Genomic DNA, 15,962 nt, shown 5'->3' with positions numbered 1-15,962 from the left:
AATCCAAGTAAGGCACCTCACTTATTTGCTCCGTAACACTGGCAACGTCTCCTCTGCAGCGATTCCCAGAGTTCTGAATAATTTCAACAGTGTCATTTCTTTCGTTCTCTACATCTCTCTAAACTGGATTTATTTTATTAGAATTTCACTTCTAATCATTGACCGGAGGATGACTTTGCCAACAATAAAACAATAGGGAGAATAATGCAATGGTCAACATAAGTTCATGGTGATTTTTTAAAAAAAATTATTATTTTTTGTACAAGTTGCATACTAGAAAAGATTTGATCCATCTTCCCCTTTTTGTGGAAGGCTACAGTTCCAGTTGTTATCTACAAAGTCCTCCATGACACAGGGCCTTATTATTTGAGGCAGCACCAGTCTCTCATACTAGCATCTGCCTGGTCGAGTCAATCCAACAGGGTTGATACATCCCGGGTTTGTTTGATTAAACAATGTAATCTCTCAGAACCCCAGAAGTGGCCTTCTCTGTAGCAGCATCTGCTTTCTGGAAAAAGACTCCTCAAGATCTGGATGGCACACACACTGCTGTGAAGACTTGGCTCTGCACACAGGCCTCAGCGAGGGAGATTGAGGCCCCCTCACTTCATTGCATTTGCCATCTTTTATCTTTGTTTTATATTGATTTTATTGCAATTTCTTTGTTTGATTGTTATAATCTACCCAGAGTCACAGAGAGTTGGTGGCACACAAGTTTAAATAATAATTATTTTTGTTTATTGCACAGTCAGCCTGATGTTCAGACTGGATATGGCATTTTTGTCCGCCTATCGAGTCCTTCCCAAGGACCTGGGATAGGCAGATGTGGATGTCTGATGGTTTTACAGGTATGTTGCAGGATGGAAGCTGTTCCCAGTAAAGCTGCCTTTTGCAATTGACTGATGGTGAACTTGTCAATGCTGCTGGTCTTCAAGTGGTGCTTCAATATGGGGAGGGACTGCACCCAAAGTACCTATGACTATTGGTACTACTTTTGCTTTCTTATGCCACAGTCATTCTATTCCTATTTGCAGGTCTTTGTATTTTGTTATCTTCTCCAGTTCCTTCTCTTCTGTTCTGCTGTCTCCAGGTATTGCCACATCCACCATCCAGACTTTTTTGTCTTTCTTATTGACAATCGTTAAGTCTGGGGTGTTATGCAGCAGGTGCCTGTCTGTTTGAATTCTAAAGTCCCTGAGCACTTTTGCTTCTTCATTTTCTATTATTTTCTCTATTTTATAATCTCACCAGTTCTTTTCCCATTGTACCTTTGTTGCAATTTTGTCGTGCCATTGTTAGTAGTCAGTCTTTAGAACCTTCTTGAACAGCTAACTAGATGGTCCATTGTTTTCTTCTGCTTTTTTGCGGAGGCAGGACTTACTGTCTGTTGCTGTCTTCTCAATTCTGAGTTTGTATGCATTTATTCTCAAGGCTAGGTCTTGAACAGCCACAATTACTCCTTCCGTCTCTTCAACTTTCCTGCTCTTAGCCGTTGCCAGGTCTTTATTATCTGTTTTCCCTGCTATTTTTTAATGTACTGGCCATGATGTCCTTGGTGGAGCAGTGGGCTAATGCCTCCTTAAGTTACACCAGCTGCCTGCAATCAGTGCAGGTTCGCATCCCACCAGGCTCAAGGTTGACTCAGCCTTCCATCCTTCCGAGGTAGGTAAAACGAGGACCCAGATTGTTGGGGGCAATTAAGCTGACTTTGTAATAATGCCGCTTGGGGTGTGTGTGAAAGCCCTAATAAGCAGGCATATACATAGAATGAAGGCTACTGCTAAGCTTGTAAGCCGCCCTGAGTCTTCGGAGAAGGGCGGGATATAAATGGAATTAAAATAATAAATAAATAAATAAATAAATAAATGAAATGCTTTATCTTCCCGTGTCTTTTCTGTTCTTCGTTTGGTCTTTCCTGTAAGCCAGTTTGGTCTCTCAGTCAGGCTTCCTGGTATGGTAGCTTCAATGCATCTTTTTCGCTGTCCTTCAGATATTTTTCCAATGCCCTTTTGCTGTTTTTCAACCATCTGATGTACTTGCCATACTCCATGCTCACCCATATTCCTCAGTAGAGTCTGTTAATGTCACTCTGAGGATGAAGGGTAGGATTCATTGTCATTATTTTTCTGGTCTTCCTATCCAGGGCTTTTAGTTCTGTTTCAGTCCACTGTTCCAGCTGTGTATCTAATGACTTGAATTGCCCAGGTGTAAAATGCCTTGAGGGTATTTCCTCTACTGAGTTTGGACTTTAAAGTCTTTTTCACTCTCTTGATATATTCACCTCTAATCTTTTTGTTGACTTCAGTTTGCTTATCAGCTTGAAGGATGCCCTGATCACTACAAAGTGATCATCTTCATCCAGACTCTTGATGTTATTTCCATGGAGCACCTTGATTACTTCAGTTTTAACTATGTTTCCTTGTTTGATGGTGACTACGGTACATTTTTCCAGCCCAACTCCATTAGAATATCTTGGCTGTATACATGGACAATGTTGAGCAGTGATTCTGTTTCAGATGGTGTTTTTCCATACAGCTTCAGATTGTCCCTGTAAAGAAGGTGGGATAGTCTGGCAGATGTTTCTGACATTTGATAGCCATGGCCTGAGTTTCTCAGTATTGTTGACAGAGGAATCAGTGCCATGAAAAACAGTAGTGATGAAAATGAGTCTCCTTGAAAGATTCCTCTCTTGATATTATCCTCTCCCAATCTATTACCGTTGACTAGCAATCGTGTCTTCCATTGGCCATTGATCTTTGCCCAAAGCTTCTGAGTCACAACTCCAAAAGTTGGAGACTCAGCTCTCCGACCTCTCCAGCTGAGAACTGCAACCAGATGAAAACAAATCTACAGCTGTGCTGGCTTCCTTTATTGCTAACTCCCCCTGGTTTGCCTCTATAGTCTGAGTTACTTCTGGCAAGGCTTTGATTTCTTTGCCTGAGTAGACCTTTGCAATTCTTTATTAATTATTATGAAATAATAATATAAAAATGATAATAGTTGTTGTTGTCATTGTTATTGTTATTGTCGTTATCATTGTCATTATCCGGAATCCTATTTAGGCACCTCATTTTAAATGGGACTTTGTAGGGGGAGAGGGAGAGGGAGGGAGGGAGGGAGGGAGGGAGGGAGGGGGAGAGAGAGAGAGAGAGAGAGAGAGAGAGAGAGAGAGAGAGAGAGAGAGAGAGAATGGTGTTCTTCCTGTGATCTGGATATAAGGCCTGACAGAATGTGCTAGATGTCAAATGAAATGGAAAACCTCTGTTGTAATTTCCCAACACCCTCGTCTACAAGCAGCAGCAACTTAGGCTGGGTGAGAGTGGCTAAAGTATCTCAGCCTCCGTCTCCTGGGTTGCTAGTCCAGCAATATCAGCACTGCCTTAACTGGGTCCCGGAATGCAACCAGTTTTATTTCTGACCTCTACCATCAACCATTCCATTCCATTCTGTGTCATTTGTAAATTTGAGGTAGGGTTCTCTCCCCCAGATGTCTAAACCTCTGGCTGATGTGGAACTGATAACAAGCAAGTGATGAGCCTGGCTTTAAAGCCTGCTGTGCTTCACCCTTATTGCCAGCCCATCCAAACTTTAAACAGTTTGATTTTCTCATGTATTTGGGACTCCTTTTTTCTTAAAGATAACAACAACAACAACAACAACAACAATACATGGATGACTTAAAACTGTATGCGAAAAGCCACACAACTTGAATCAGTACTCAACGCAGTTCAACTGTTTAGCAGCGACATCAGAATGGACTTTGGACTTGGAAAATGTGCTATATTATCCATGCAACAAGGAAAAATGGGAAAAATAGAAGGAATAGAACTGGGAAACGGAAGTATTATGAAAGCACTAGCAAAGGATGACGGTTACAAATACCTAGGCATATTGGAAGCAGATAACATCTTGAATGAAAAAGTCAAAGAGTCAACACAAAAGGAATACATCAGAAGAGTCCGCAAAATACTAAAATCAAAGCTGAATGGTGGAAATATAATTAAAGCCATTAATACATGGGCAGTCCCAGTGATACGCTACCCAGCTGGAATTATCAACTGGACATTGGCTGAATTGGAACACCTAGACCGGAAAACGCGTAAACTTTTGAACATGCACCATCCTCTACATCCATGAAGTGACATTGACAGATTGTACCTGCGAAGAAGAATAGGAGGCAGAGGGCTATTGCAAATCCACCAAACTATAGAAGAAGAAAAACAAAGTTTGAATGACTATGTGAATCAAAGTACAGAAAAATTTCTGCAGGCTGTGAAAACAGAGAGCATTATCAAAATAACAGAAACAAAGGCAGAATATAAGGAAAAACGGCTGGATGATAGATTAAATAGATGGAAAACCAAAGCTTTGCATGGACAATATTTGGAAAACATTGAAGGAAAATGTGATAATAACTTGACATGGGCATGGCTTAAGATGGGAACCATCAAGAAAGAAACAGAAGGCTTAATACTGGCTGCTCAAGAACAAGCACTACAAACTAATGGCATGAAAGCGAAGATACAAAAATCTACTGACAATCCAAATTGCCGACTTTGCAACAACAAAGCTGAAACTGTTTCACATTTAATATGTGAGTGCAGCAAAATCACGCAAACTGATTACAAAACTAGACATGACCGAGTTGCTAAACTAATCCACTGGGCATTGTGTAAAAAATACAACTTGCCTGTGTCCGAAAAGTCGTGGGAACATAGAGTGGAAAAAGTTGTTGAGAATGAGAGGGTGAAGATCTTGTGGGACTTCTGAATACAGAACTTGGAATTTGGAACACAACACATCAGATATCCCAGTTGTAGAGAACCGAAGCGTACAGCTGATTGATATCGCTGTACCAGGAGATGCCAGAGTCGAAGAAAAAGAACCGGAAAAAATTACGAAATACCGCGACCTGGCCATCGAAACTGCCCGATTATGGATGAAATGCATAACAGTGATACCCACTGTTATCGGGGCACTGGGAACTCTGTCCAAAAGCTTTGCAAAACACATCAAGAAATTGCAGCTTCCTGCAATAACTTCAGCAAAGCTACAAAGAACTGCGCTACTTGGAACATCTTACATCTTAAGGAGATACCTGATTGATACCTAGGATGCTGGCAGCAACCCGTGTCAACCATTAGTGCCAGTCAATTTGAGTGTTCAGTTGACTGAGTTTCATGTTTTATGAATAAAATAATAGTAGTACTAGTACTAGTAGTAGTAGTAGTAGTAATAATAATAATAATAATAATAAAGTTGGAAGGGACCTTGGAGGTCCTCTAGTCCAACCCCCTGCCCAGGCAGAAAACCCTATACCATTTCAGATAAATGGCTGTCCAGTCTCTTCTTAAAAACTTCCAGTGTTGGAGCATTTACAGCTTCTGGAGGCAGGTTGTTCCACTGGTTAATTGTTCTAACTGTCAGAAAGTTTTTCCTTAGTTCTTGGTTGCTTCTCTCTTTGGTTAGTTTCCATCCGTTGCTTCTTGTCCTGCCTTCAGGTGCTTTGGAGAATAGCTTGGCTCCCTCTTCTTTGGGGCAGCCCCTTGCACCTAAGTTGTTTTAGACAACAACTGTGTACACAAGATGACCAAGTCGTGCTAATCTATTAAAGGAGGGAAAGGAGCATCATCATCTTTACTGTCTTTTATCCCATTTCCCTAGAGAAGCTTACACAAACTTCACTCTTCAACAATGCCAATGCCTCCTTTGGGAAGAAGGCATAATGGACGGCCAATTACATTCTGTTTATGCATTCAGGATAGTTCACGGTTGGAAGAGCTAGCTTATTATTACATCGCAAGTAATATCAGGAAGCTAGATTTTTATGCATTTGTTAACCCTGAACCTGCCTAGCAGAGAAGAAAAAAATCTATTTCATGCTGACTGATGTAACAAAACAAATTGCAATGATTGCAAGGAAAACACAAGCACAAGATGCTGACAGGTAGTGCTCTTAGGTGCAAGGGGATGAACGAAGTTGATAAGGACTGCCGTAATTTTAGATGTATTTTTGCTAAAACCTATGGTTGCAAATAAATGTACTAACTGATTATTAAAGAACTAAAGAAAAAAATATATGGTAAGTATAAATATTCATATAGAATTACTTGAATCATTAAATTTGGACCACATATCAATATAATGATGTTCCCTTCTCATTTTTTAATCACAACATCTTCAAAAATACATAACTTACTCATATCCCGGATTTATTTTTTAAAAGCAGGAGAGTAACATTTTTCCCCCAGTTCTACAGCATGAAATTTACATTTTTAACATACAGAATTTCTCATCATATGAAGAGCTTTGCTGCAAAGCTTGAAAAAGCCAAAGCTCTTCATACGATGACAAATGCTACATGTTAAGAATGTAAATTTCTTACATCATCAGTATAGAAACTCTAATATTGTCCCTTTAAAAATTATTGAGGTGTCCTATAGATCTGAAATAATATTTTCTTATGAATTAGTTTCTTTTTTAAATCATAGGAAATATATTTCATGTTTTAATATCTTGATCCACTGATTTTCCAAGATCAGATATTCCATTTCTTCCTTTCACAGGTCAACTGTAATACTAACAGTAACTTCATTTCAATTTTTAATGCTTCATAAAAATGAATTGTAATTTTCCATTCAACCACAGTTTCCCTTGAAAAAAAACTAAAAGTGAAAATGCCAAAGCATCCAGGACATAATGCTTAGTTGCCAATTGCAAATATTAATAACATGTCAAATTCAAAAAACCACATCCTAAAATCTTTAAAACAATGATTAAAATCCACTGTTTCAAAGTAGTAATCCTCTGTTTAGCCCAATCGCTATAAAATATATTCCTTGCTATTTTTCATATTTGAGATATAACTACATCACTCTCTCATGTGATTTGGAATCAATATGCAACCACTTACTTATTGTTAATGAAGGATACAATAAAATTTTCAAGCAATTTGCTTTATTTACTCTTGAGCAAACAGGCATAAACTTAGGATTTACAAGTGTTTTACACAAAATTATGGTGCATCAACCCCAGGAATATTATATATAATTCTGATCATACGCTTGAAGAAGAAAACTCTAGGGGGAAGCCAACTTTGAAAATGAATACTAAAACAACAATTCACAGTCTAACCTGATCTGGGCAGACCAAAGGTGATCAGCATTCAACTGCTCAGTGGAACGAGAGTGTTTTTAAGAGGTTTGCAGAGGGTGAAAGTTGACAAGCATCTCTTTAACCAGGGCAGAGAAATCAAGCCAGTGACCTGCAGTGAAGTGACTGCAGCCAAAACTGCTAGATCTGCCTCCCCGGGGTTGGCAGACAAACTGCCACATTTAAAGCTTCCAAGTGCAGCCCCCTGTGGAATGCATTACAGAAGTCTAGGGGCATGTGGGGACTCCATGCAAGCCTACCAATTTATGGAGACTTCGGCCTCTTAAGTGGGTCCTGTGCTGGTATGAGTAGCTCATTCACAATGCTTATTGGAATGTCAAAAGATGAAGAAATGGACTCTGACCTTTGACCTCTGATGAAAAGTGTGCAAGATGACTGGTGACAAAGAGCCTGAGCTGCTTATTCAGGTCACAGAATTGAAGGTCAATGTCCCATGAGCGAAGACCTGTTGAAAGACAGGAAATAAGATCAAAGTCACTTTAAACCATGGCAACGGTTGACTTGTTGGCTTGTTGGTTTGAGCAAACAACTCTGGGTGGTTCACAACTAGAGGAATACAATTGAGTTTATGTAGAAAAAGACTGGCACCCCCTTTTGTATGTGGTTGCTTTCCCAGCTGTCAGGAGTTGTCCAGAATATATACCCCTTCCTGCAGGATTAATCTCAACCCACCTTCCCTCAGCAAGGTGTGACTCTTGGTCATGTACAGAGTCAGATTACCCCAGCCTCTCCCTGGGGTTATTTTGCATATGCTTTCCTATCTCAGCAGCCTCTGAGGAATCCTGGAAGAAGCCTTGAAACCAAAGACTGTTTTGCTGCAGGAGAAATCAGTAAATGGGAAACTGAGAAACTGACTAGTCAAGAATATTGTGCTTAGTTTAGCTTTTGTTTCTCTGGCCTTAGCTTCCGATTTCTTGTTTGAGCTAGTAGATTCTGCACAATTCCAAATCCATCTGTTTTCTAGGCTGTGTGTGTATTTGGGGATTTGATCTGTAACTGGCTGCAATTTGAATCACAACAACATTGAATTGTATTTTAATATTTAAAGTTAAAATGTTCAAAACCTAATTCTGCACAATTCATTCAGCTAAAATGTAGATGAAGAATGCGGTGTTACACAGCTTGGCATTAAAAGCCAGCAAACTACACTTGTGTCAAAGCACTGATGATATGACTCATTTGGTGACAACACAAGAAGAAAACCAAGGTGGGTGAAGACTAAGATCCCAGCATTGCTTATCATTTTGTGCAAATGTATGTCACTTGATTACTGACTGTAATCAATCATGGGTTAAGCCTGTTAAAGTAGCCAGAATAAAATAATGATGCCTCCCAAATATGTGATATCCCTAAATGCTACATAAATACAACTGGTAATTTTAGATCAGAACTCTTCAGTGCATCTCTTCTTGTCCTACAACAAATCATGATTACCAACTCTGGCAGCTACTGTCCTCCTTAACCACAATTGAATCTATGGTGTAAAGCTGAATGTCACACCAAGACAAACCAGACTGTGATTGATTGAAAATAGGTCAGAGTGCAGATTGGACTTTTCAGGCTTCTTGGCAGAAAGATAGGAACATGTCTTTCCTGTTACCTCCGTTGTTCCATGGGCCTGCCTGCTCTGGATTATGGCCTAGTTGGTTGTTGTGGGCCTTTACTTGAAGCAACAGAGTTCTCTCCAACACTGGCAGTAATGTCATCTTATTTCCTCCGCAACCTGCTGTTCCAACCCTTTCTTTTTCCTCTACTGATCTGTCCCAGATGGTCCGAACAACTCCATCAGCCATTACTCCCCCCACCTTATTATTCAATGCTTCCAGCTGACTGGGGCTCTTCTGCCATTTATTGGTCTGCAAGGAAACTAGGAATGAAGCTCCAAAGATTGTGGCCTCTGCTGGTCTGGCAATGGATCGATACCCCGGGCAGAGTGAGGCCCACTTTGGTGGAGATATTCATGGGGAGGCTGGGCAGCCATCGGTCAGGGATGCTTCTGCCTTGGTTACTGCCCTGAGCAGGGGTGGGTGGGTGGGTGGGGGAGAGGGGGTGGCTCAAGGCCGTGGTGGCCCCCCCCACGGTGGGAGTTTGGGCAGCTCCCGGCAAACCTCGGACAGCAGCTACATAATGCAAGAAGGAAGTGACTCGTCAGCTGTTTTGGTATTTCTGCACCCAACACCGTCTCTGCCGCTCTACGCTGACCCAAATTAAACCTGTCAAATGAATTGGTAGCTCATAAAGGAAATTCAGTAAAAGAAATATGAAGTCTCCTTGGAAACAATATCACAGAGGCTATGACTCTACAGTGGCGGGGATCCTTACAACCATGTTCCCAGATATGCAGTGGGCCAGCAGCAGCCTCACTCCCCTCATACCGGGGGGGGCATCTTCAGAGACAGGGGCTGATATGTGGAAAAGTCCTTCCAGTAAGGAGTGATCCCCTGTATCTGTGTAAACTTTATTCAGTTCCATGGGCCATCAGGAGGCAGGCATCACGTGACCAGGGCCATCCTATTTGGGACTTGAAAGAGTGGATAGCCAGATATTATTCTAGGGGGCCCCAACCAGGAAGGAAGCTAACAGATCACTTTAGGTGACTAGATATCTGAAGCTTTGGTTTCAGAGCCTATCCAGGCCCCTGAGAAGGATCAAACCATTAGGTTCTCAGGGCAGAGATATACGGATGTTACATTATGTCAATTCCCAAATATGGATTTGACATGGATATACCTCCCAGTTGGATTGCCCTCCCTCCCTTCCCTCCTCCCTCCGTCCTTCCTCCTTCCCTCCTGCCTCCCTTCCTTCCCTCCTCCCTCCCTTCCTTCCCTCCTCCCTCTCTCCCTTCTTTCCCTCTTCCCTCTGTCCTTCCCTCCTTCCTCCCTCCTTTCTTCCCTCCTCCCTCCCTCCCTTCCTTCCTCCCTCCCTCCTTCCTTCCTCCCTCCCTCCTTTCCTTCCCTCCTCCCTCCCTCCCTTCTTTCCCTCCTCCCTCCCTCCTTCCTTCCTTCCCTCCTCCCTCCCTTCCTTCCCTCCTCCCTCCGTCCTTCCTTCCCTCCACCCTCCCTCCTCCCTCCCTCCCTCCCTCCCTCCCTCCCTTCCTTCCTTCCTCCTTTCTTCCCACTGACTCATTTTTACCCTGCTACCCTGTAAGGTGGATTGGCCTGAGAGAGAATATTTTCAATTATATTGACTAGTAGGCTTGATGTGACTGATTTCATTACATTTGGGACTCATCAGATATGAATGGCCAGATGTTATTCTATGGGGTTCAAATTCTCCTGTCCTCCCCAAGAGGGTGCTGGTGGAAGTCAGGTAAACTCCATGCAAAGGGCATGCGTGTAACCCAGTGTAACACCAGCACCTCTGCTCTGACAGCTCAAGGGAAGGTGGGCTGGAGGGAGACCCTTTGGAAAACTTAATTTGCTTTTCCCTGTCCAGCACTGAGAATCAGGGCCACACACAGAAGGGTCATTGCTCAAGCCTATACAGAAGAAACTGGTCAACTAAAGTTCAATACTAAAGTGGGACCAGATAAGAGTCAATGGAATTCAAGAGAGTTGGACTTAGATTGCTTGTGGGAGCGTAAGAACTCTACTGTCAAGTTTCCAACGGATGAGCTCTTCAAAGGACTCTGAGGCATTGTTTACCTTAAAAGTCCTTTATTAGAGCCCTATAACATCGGCAATGCTTGCTGGAAGCTGGAATCTGAATTCCCCTCCCCTTAGCACAATAATATTAAGCACAATTCTCCTCCTTTCATTGCTGTCGTTAATCACATTCTCCAATTAGTTTGAAGGGCCAGTTTTCCCTTCTGGTAGACAACCGGCCAAATTCTTATCTTCTCTTATTTCAAAACAGCCTTGAGAGAAATTCTTCCTCCTCCCCCCAGCATCAACTGATTCTAGCTCTAAAAGTAACACACACAAGTTTTAAATATGAAATAGCTGCTTCTTCATCTTTTGTCAAAGCAAGAACATCCGATGTTAACAGCGTTGACATCTACTTTGATGGTGATGCGCTTAACTTCACCTTCCAGCTCTGCCTACTTTTCTTCTACATTCTCACTGCGTTCTATTTTGAATTCTTACACGCACAAGGAACTAAAAAGCTACTTTGGTACATCATGGAAATGCTAAGCAAGCCAGGTCAATGACGCCTCTCTTGCACACAACAGTCTTTTTGGTAACTGAGCCCTGAGCTGCCAAGCGGAGAAACAGCCACTGACCAGCTGCTTGCCCTGGAGCAGCAGAGCTTACAAGCCAAGGAACACTTGAAAGAAAATATATAAACAACACCAAAGAGAAGTTGAAGGAGAATGAAAGAAGATAATGCAGATGAATCCACTTGAGTTAGACTCTCCTCTGGCTTTGGCCAATCTTCCTTCCTTGGCCATTTCTTTGTTCCTTCATTCTTCCCGGGGTTGACTTTGCCTTTCTGACTTCCTTTTTAAAGGTAAAGGTTCCCCCGCACATGCGTGCTAGTCGTTTCCAACTCTAGGGGCCGGTGCTCATCTCCGTTTCAAAGCCGAAGAGCCAGCGCTTGTCCGAGGACGTCTCCGTGGTCATGTGGCCGGCATGACTAGACGCCAAAGGTGCACGGAACGCTGTTACCTTCCCACCGGAGTGGTCCCTATTTTTCTACTTGCATTTTTACGTGCTTTCGAACTGCTAGGTTGGCAGAAGCTGGGAAAAGTAACAGGCGCTCACTCTGTTACGTGGCACTCGGGATTTGACTCGCCAAACTGCCAACCTTCTGATCGACAAGCTCAGCGTTCTAACCCACTGAGCCACCAGTCCCTTAAATTCCTTTCTGCATTTCCTACCACTGTCTGTCCACAAAATGTGTTTCTAACCCTAATCTTCTATTCTTCAGCAGTGGGCTCGAGATTATATTTTACAGGGACAAGATCATTTTGGGGGTGTTTTTCGGGGAAGTGTTGCTTTGCCATTCAACAGAGCTTTGCCATTTATTGCTGCATGAAATGTTTTATTACAGCTTTTTCCAGATGCAGAGTTGTTTTTCGAATTGTTGAAATAATGCGTTAATAATGTACAGCTCATTTTCTGCACAAACTGTGGGTTCCCAGTCCAAATTTCTCAAATTTACATTACGTTTGCCCAAAATTATTAGAATGATAACCTTCCAAAGAATTTATCAACCAGTTCTTCAATTGAATTGATTTGATTATGTGCTATCAAGTCAATATCAGCTTTTAACAACCATACAGACAGTTCTTCACTCATCCCTGCCAGGAAGAGGCAGCATAGCAAGATTTTTGAATGTGTGTGTTTTATTCATTTAGAAAACCTATATGGCTCAAAATAACATTGTGTATGTCAATGAAGATTCTCAGGCGTCCAGGTAGAGTTGTCTGAGTCACAGGAACATTTTGCTGCTTATCCAAGCACCTTCTTTAGTCTCCTTCAGTCAGAAATGTTTCAGTGCAAAAAGGAAAAGAAGTCCAGTTGCCGTGACTCAATTTCCAGATAACATTGTTGATGAATACAATTGCATAATTGAATGATGTCCTTGAATCCTGATGTCGATTCTTCTGTCACTAAGTGGGCTGCAGAGGCAGCAGGATCTTTTGGGACAATGACATTATTTCACTTTTTCTGTGAGTTTCATTTCCAGAATTTATTTCATTCTTCGATAAAGTGACTAAATTAGTAGACCAGAGAAATGCTGTGGACATAGTATGCTTACATTTCGGTAAGGCATTTGACAAAGTAGACCACAACCTACCCCTCGGCAAGCTAGAAGAAAGGTGGAATAGACAACATCACCACCAGATGGATCTGTAGCTGGCTGGCAAACTGTACTCAATGAGTAGCCCTCAATGGCACTACATCCACATGGAGAGAAGTAAGCAGTAGGGTACCACAAGGTTCCGTCTTAGGCCCAGGACTCTTCAGTATCTCCATCAATGACTTAGATCAGGGAATAGAAGGGGAACCCATCAAATTTGCAGATGACACCAAACTGGCAGGAGTAGCCAACACCCCAGAAGACAAACTCAGGATCCAAAAAGATCTTGAGAAACTTGAACAATGGGCCCTATCCAACAAAATGTGTTTCAATGTGGAGAAAAGCAACGTTTTACATTTAGGCAGGAAAAATCAAAGGTACAAGTACAGACTGGGTGAGACCTGGCTTAAAAACAGTAAGTGTGAGAGGGACAGGGCTTTTTTTGTCATAGAACGCTCAGAACGGAGTTCCGGCACCTTTTTTGGATGGAACCTTGTAGGGTAGGCAAGGCGGGTTGTATGACATGTGTGAGTTCCGGCACCTTTTTCTTTTACAAAAAAAGCACCGGAGAGGGACCTTGGAGTCCTAGTGGACGATCACTTAGCCATGAGCCAGCAGTGTGCAGCAGCAGCCAAAAAAGCTAATACAATCCTGGGTTGTATAAACAGAGGCATAGAATCAAGATCATATGAAGTAATATTACCGCTTTATAAAACTCTAGTGAAACCACACCTGGAACACTGCAGCCAATTTTGGTCACCATGTCAAAAAAGATGTTGAGAGTTTGAAAAAATTCAGAGAAGAGCAACTAAGATGATCAAAGGCCTGGAGACTAAAATATATGAAGAACAGCTGCAGGTTTGGCTAGTCCAGGGGTCGGCAACCGGAAAAAGGAAAAGAGCCACTCAGAACCGGTTCCATCACACAAACAAAAAAGTGGGAGCCGCAAAAAGTGCGCGCATGTGCGTCCACTCACGCGCATGCGCAAAAAACATTTTGCGCATGCGCAAAATGGGAGGCACCTGCGCGGCGACAGGTCTCCCCTTTGGAGAGGTGCGCGCCGTCCCGTCCGGAGACCTGCCGCGTTCGTCAAACGGGGCAAGGCCGGCGCGCGCAGGAGGGAGGGGGCGACAGGGGCTTTTGTCCTAAGAACAGCGGCTTTTAAAAGTGGGAGGGTCGGAGTGCCGCGGGCAGGTCCAGAGAGGCGGGGGACGAAGCCCCGCTTGCCTGGAGGGGGGGCAGAGAAGCAAGTTGCTGCAGCCCACCTTGGGCGGCTCCCGCCCTTTGTTCAGGCGCCAGCATCCCAAAGAAGCCCGGCCAGGAAGCCCGCCCCCCGCCCGCTTTTCCGGAGGGGGGCAGAAGGAGGGAGCACGTCCCTCCCTTCTTTGTCTGCTCCGCGGCTGCCCTGCGGGAGGGGAACAACGCCTCGCGTGCCCAGCCTGGCCCCTGGCCCCGGCGCAGGGGGCGAGAGAGGCGGCGTTTGGGCCGGGCCAGAGGACGAAGCCGGACCGTGCGAGCTGCGCTCCCCCCTCCCTCCGAGCAGAAACCTGGTCCTTGCTGCTCCCAAGGATCTGCGAGGCTGGGGGAGCCGCCCTTCCCCTCGTTTGCCCCGGCGGACACTCCTGGCGCTGCTGCTAATGGGTGCGATTCCAGCCGGAGGCGTCAGAAAGCCGCCGCCGTCCTTGGGAGAGGTGCGCGCGCACTCGCCAAACCGCCGCCATCCCGTTTGCACAGCTGCCGTGTTCTCCCTCCTTCTGCCCCCCTCCGGAAAAGCGGGCGGGGGGCGGGCTTCCTGGCCAGGCTTCTTTGGGATGCTGGTGCCTGAACAAAGGGCGGGAGCCGCCCAAGGTGGGCTGCAGCAACTCGCTTCTCTGCCCCCCCTCCAGGCAAGCGGGGCTTCGTCCCCCGCCTCTCCGGACCTGCCCGCGGCGCTCCGACCCTCCCACTTTTAAAAGCCGCTTTTCTTAGGACAAAAGCCCCCGTCGCCCCCTCCCCCCTGCGCGCGCCGGCCTGGCCCTGTTTGACGAACGCGGCAGGTCTCCGGACGGGACGGCAGCGGCTTGGAGAGGTGCGTGCGCACCTCCGCCCTTCAGAAAGGTGCGCGCGCACCTCTCGGAATGGGCGGTGCCACTCTCCATTTGGAGAGGTGCGCGCGCACCACTGCCCGTTCAAAGAGGTGCGCGCGCACCGGGCGGTTGGGAGCCGCAGGAGATGGCTCAAAGAGCCGCATGCGGCTCCGGAGCCGCAGGTTGCCGACCCGTGGGCTAGTCTAAAGAAAAGAAGAAATAGGGGAGACATGATAGCAGTGTTCCAGTATTTGAGGGGCTGCCACAAAGAAGAGCACCAGAGGGCAAGGCAAGAAACAATGGTTGAAAACTGATCAAAGAGAGAAGCAACCTGAAATTAAGGAGGACAATTAACCAGTGTAACAGCTTGCCTCCAGAAATTGTGGGTGCTCCATCACTGGAGATTTTTAAGAAGAGACTGGACAGTGACTTGAATGAAATGGTATAGGTTATCCTGCTTGAGCAGGGGGCTGGATTAGAAGACCTCCAAGGTCCCTTCCAGCTCTATTCTATTCTATTCCTCTGGGGCTACCTGGTCACAACTCAGCCAGGGGTCTTCCTTGGGGACTTATGCCAGTCCTGAGTAACTCTCTGCTGGCAGCCAGGACATTGTGCCAGACTTTTAAGGTGGCCCAGGTTTGCTTTGTTCACAATGCCATTTTTGGATGGGGGGCATTTGGTAGAACTATGTTGTCCCTGCTGACACTGCTGTCCATGATTGATGTCTGTTTATTCCTCAGAATATATCCTGCTTAGAGATTTCTGGGAGAGAGTACGCTCACACAGAGAAGGCCTCCTCAGGGTACCGTCGGCTAGACAATGTCGGCTGGCGACCCCCAGGGGGAGGGCCTTCTCTGTGGGAGCGCCAGCCCTGTGGAACCACCTTCCCCCTGAGCTTCGGATGGCCCAAGATCTCCGGTCCTTTCACCGCGGCCTCAAAACACTCCTTTTCCACCTGGCTGACCTGGACTGACAGGG

This window comes from Vipera berus (genome assembly GCF_964194415.1).
Source record: "Vipera berus genome assembly, chromosome: 12".
Classification (NCBI taxonomy): Eukaryota; Metazoa; Chordata; class Lepidosauria; order Squamata; family Viperidae; genus Vipera; species Vipera berus.
This window is presented reverse-complemented; position numbering follows the sequence as displayed.